Source organism: Festucalex cinctus, chromosome 10 (assembly GCF_051991245.1).
Source record: "Festucalex cinctus isolate MCC-2025b chromosome 10, RoL_Fcin_1.0, whole genome shotgun sequence".
Taxonomy (NCBI): Eukaryota; Metazoa; Chordata; class Actinopteri; order Syngnathiformes; family Syngnathidae; genus Festucalex; species Festucalex cinctus.
In genome coordinates, this window is record NC_135420.1 from 25570442 (window position 1) to 25574971 (window position 4530).

General features: G+C 36.5%; 1 long non-coding RNA gene across 1 annotated transcript in view; it reads left to right on the forward strand.

The window, feature by feature from the left end:
* The window catches only part of LOC144026774 (uncharacterized), a 29809-nt gene that overhangs the window by 20617 nt on the left and 4662 nt on the right, over positions 1–4530 (forward strand). The window lies entirely within an intron of this gene.

Here is a 4530-nt window from a genome sequence, read left to right on the forward strand (position 1 = left end):
GGTAACATTAAACTTTGAACATGCTAAATAGGCAAATTAATACGTTTCCGGACGCTGGAGAGAAAAATTTAGTCGCTAAACAGAACTGGAACCGGAAATTAAGTAATTTACGCTAAGATGTACGTCACCCAGGAGGAGAGGCCTGTAAGGTAATTGGATATTAAATATATATTAAAAAAATATTGATAACATCAGTTATGGTAGTTGCTTGTTTTCAAAATAAATCCTGAGTTTTGATTTTGACTTTTGAGGTATGCCCAATACATGCTGACAAAACCACTCATTGTTAATGTGTTATATTATCATTTTAATTGTTAAAAAAAAAAGTCCCTGGTATTAACGAGCGTTAAAAATAATAATAATGGAAAAAAAAAAACTTAAAAAAAAAAAAAAGTGGTTTCAAAGTGCATCCAAAATGGCTGCTGAACTGTCTCAGTCAGTCTTTTTGCGTCGCTGTAATTTTCCTGCACTTTGTTTTATTAAACGAGCGAAGCTTCCCCTAATGACAGACGGGCACAAGACGGCCACGCCGCTCTGTTTATTTGAGCTGGCATGGCGGCCGTTCAGGAGAACGTTTTGCCTCCTTGCTGAGGTAATGACAACTTGGGCAGGAGGGGCTGTCTGAGGCGTGCCTGAGCAAAAAAAAGAAAGAAGAGAAAACAGCAGAAATTGAGTGTGGCCTAATACAACAGGTGGCAAAAGTATACTCGCACTCTCCACTTAAGTACAGATACTTGTGGAATAAGATGAGTGGCTCACTGCCAAAGTTATTCTAGTAGTCAGGAGGATATTATTGCGATAACAGTGAGTGAAAATGAACTAGCGTATGCTGCCACCTGGTGGGCAAAATGACGTCATTGCAGCCAGCCAAAACAAATACGTTTGATAACATAACTGTTCATTTTCTCCGTACGTACTCTAGTGACCAAGAATATCCTCATATTCGTCTATATGAACTAAATTACGAACTGTAAAGATACTTTCGAAATGTATTTATAATCTGTTTGACATTAATAAATAAATAATAAATAGTGTGTCAGAGGAAAGTGAAAGTATTTGTTGTGTCGTTTTTGGATGAAAATATTTACTATCAAACAATGAGACGTCCTGTCACAAGTCATATTTTGCTTTATGATGTATGGATGTCAATAATTGTGTGCGACAAGTTTGAATTTTAAAATTGCAAAGATGAGCGAACTTTTGGACGGCAGAGGGCGCTCTTGCTTCAGTCTTCAAGGCAACATCTCTCACATACAAACAAATGCACACGCTCGCTCTCATACATTCCCCACATTCACACACTCACTCACACTTGTATTTTTCCTCTCTCATAAAACAATGCACATGCACACACCTCTCTTCTTTTGTCTGTCTCTCACTGAAACTCTCACATACACCTCCCATATCCTCAGGTTCTCTCACTGTTACGCTTTTGCTCCCTCTCTCACTTATACACACTCCCCACAGTCACTCTCACACATACACACTATTTCTCCGGCTCCTCTTGCGCACACTCGCACTGTCTTCGGCCAGTATGTGAGATGAATCCCGGCACCGTCTTGAGGAGATGATGACGAGACACGTGAGGTTGATTGCAAACTGGACTGCTTCCAAGCACGTCTGACTCAGCTAATGACGGATCCTTCAACCTCGCGAGTAAATCATCAACGGTGAACATTTCCTTTCTCAGGCAATTCGCAGCAGCAATAACAACAAATAATTAAAAAATAACACTGTACAAAAAAAAGAGGGGCGGAGTCAGTGAACGGCCACAAATGTTGTGCTTTTTCAAGTAGGTCATCCCTTTGTGGGCGTGTGGCGTGAATGCAAAATCTAATTGTAAAAGCTTGGGGGGGCACCCATTCGTGTTGAGGAGGTAATCCACACTGTGGAGAGGCTTTACATACAAATTGTGGGGGGTAGACGGGTAGCTGATGTGGCGCACCAAATTTGCTATCTGGGCCTTCGCTCGATTCAGGATGTTCATTTTTTTTCCCCCAGACCAATAAAAAAAAAAAAATTCTATTAAAGAAATGACATTATCATTATCCGCAATATAGCAAAATTGCACAAAATGATTGGTAATTTTCTATTAAAAATGTTCCCATTTGTTCATATAATACATATTTTGTATAGAACACCCAGTACAAATGTATTTAAAATAAATAAAGAAATAAAATGAAGTCAACAACCCACTACGGTTGTGCAACTTCATTCTAAGGATGTAACGATAAGGGCAATATCGTGATATTGTGATATTAAAACTGCCACAGTATCGTCGTCGTCATGTTCGCAATATTTAAAAGGAATACATTTGTTAAAAAAAGTCAGGTTGATTTCCATTTGGGCAGTTCTAGCACCCTCTAGTGGCTAGTTTAATTAACACATTCACTGCCAGCCCAGCAAAAAATGCATTATTTGACGTATTTTTCCGTCAATGGCAGTCAATGACTTAAGATGAGATGTAACCAAAATTGATGGATTTTTAAGCAACATTTGCCTTAAAAAAAAAAAAATGAAAAAAGGAGGCTGCAATATAATCACAAAATATATTGGCACATTGTGTTTAACACATTCACTGCCAGCCCAGGAAAAATGCATTATTTGACGTCTTTTTCCGTCAATGGCAGTCAATGAGTTAATAGTGCTATTTAATTTTCATTAGGGATGTTTTGGCCTTCCATGTTTAAAATTATGCTAATTGTCAGATGAAGGCGAACCTAATTTGCTTGTGAAGCGATCAATGTGTGCTTGCATTCGCAAATAAGTGCCTCAATATTATTAGAGATTGTAAGGTGGTTTATATGCATTGCTGTTATGTACAAAAGCACAATATAGTGCTTTTTTTTTTTTAGTATGAGCTCTTTTTTTTTTTTTTTTTTTTTTTTTTACAATATTTTTAAATATCGCCAACAATATCGTGATAATTATCGTATCGTGACCTTCATATCGTGATAACATCGTTATCGTGATGTTTGGATATCGTTGCATCCCTAATAGTTAGTCGAAGTTAACCTGAATTCTCAGGGCAGATTAGATTGGCATGGCAACACAAAGAAGCTGAAAGCTGATTGGATAACAAAAATAAATAAATTGACATCCTTGCATGCAAGTACTTTGAAGCAGTGCGGCCAAGAGAAACACTAAAAAAAATAATAATAATAAAGTGAAGAAAATAGAATAGTTTGATGGCACAAATATCGGTAGTAAAATGTATATGTGGGTGCTTTTGTTTAGGTCAGCAAAGCAGCATTGGCAAGCTATACTGCGACCTCACTCAACCCCTCCTCCCTGTTGAGTCATCAGCCGTGTGGGGCAAAGGAAAGAGCACACACACATTGAGTCACATCTGTAAATAAAGCTCCCGTTTTAGGCGCACTCCAGTGCAAATAGGAAAGTAGTCGTTTGTGTCATCTGCACTATTTGTTTGGAGTGTCATCAGATTGAAGACGTTCCGTCTCATATATGTCAACATAAAGACATATCTTTGCTGATTATTATGTCACCGGAAAGAAAAGGCGTGTCGGCCATGTTCACAATGTTGCTAATCAGTGGGGGTGCTTTAGGGTGCACATTAAAGTCCGGCCCAGGGGAAGGATGCTGAGTCAGCGCTTTATTTATGAACGTCAGATCAATTGAAATTGTAAAATAAAAAAAATAAAAAAGTGCATGCCCACTTGCAATCAAGCACTGACTGACGATGTTGCTGTCGGAAATGTGACCAACAAACCTCGAGAATTTTTGTGCAAAATGGATTTAGTTCAACATTTTAATATTTTAGAAAATATCACTCAAATTATTAGCAGCCCGACTATATATATCGATAACGCGATAAATCGTGATACGTTGTCTGACGATAGATTATCGATACGCCTACGCAAGTATCGCGATATTTGTGTATTAATATACAGCCACTATAACAGCTCCATTGTTCATTACTTATTGAGCAATTACTTGGCGGGCCACTAGGGGGAGTGCCTCATAAGAGTGGTGGGAAAGTCTTCAGGTGAAGAAGACTCATGAGCTTAGTTTTATTATTTTATATATACTGTATATACAAATATATTTTTCTAAAATATTTTTATTTATTTATTTATTAAGCATAAAACTAAATACTTAGTCACATTTTTTCCCCCCACAATTTTTCACATGGGAAAATATGATTGCTTAAATCTTTAAATTCAATCAATTTAAATTACAATCAATCAATCATATAAATTACACCGTTTTATTCACATTTTTATTATTAATAAATAAATAAATAAATAAATAAATAAATAAAAATAGAACTGTTCAGTTGATCCCGAGTTGGCACCAAACTGATGTTTGATCATTTAGAAAACTGTGTAAATTAATGGTTTTAAACATTATAAATTTTTACGCAATTTAAAACATGATTTAATGAAAACAACAAAATATGAAATACAAATAAATTATATAAATAATAATAAAAAAAATGCTGAATTAAGCTAGCGACACACACTCCCTCAACCTCGGACTCACACATGCACACTTCACGCACACAAATAG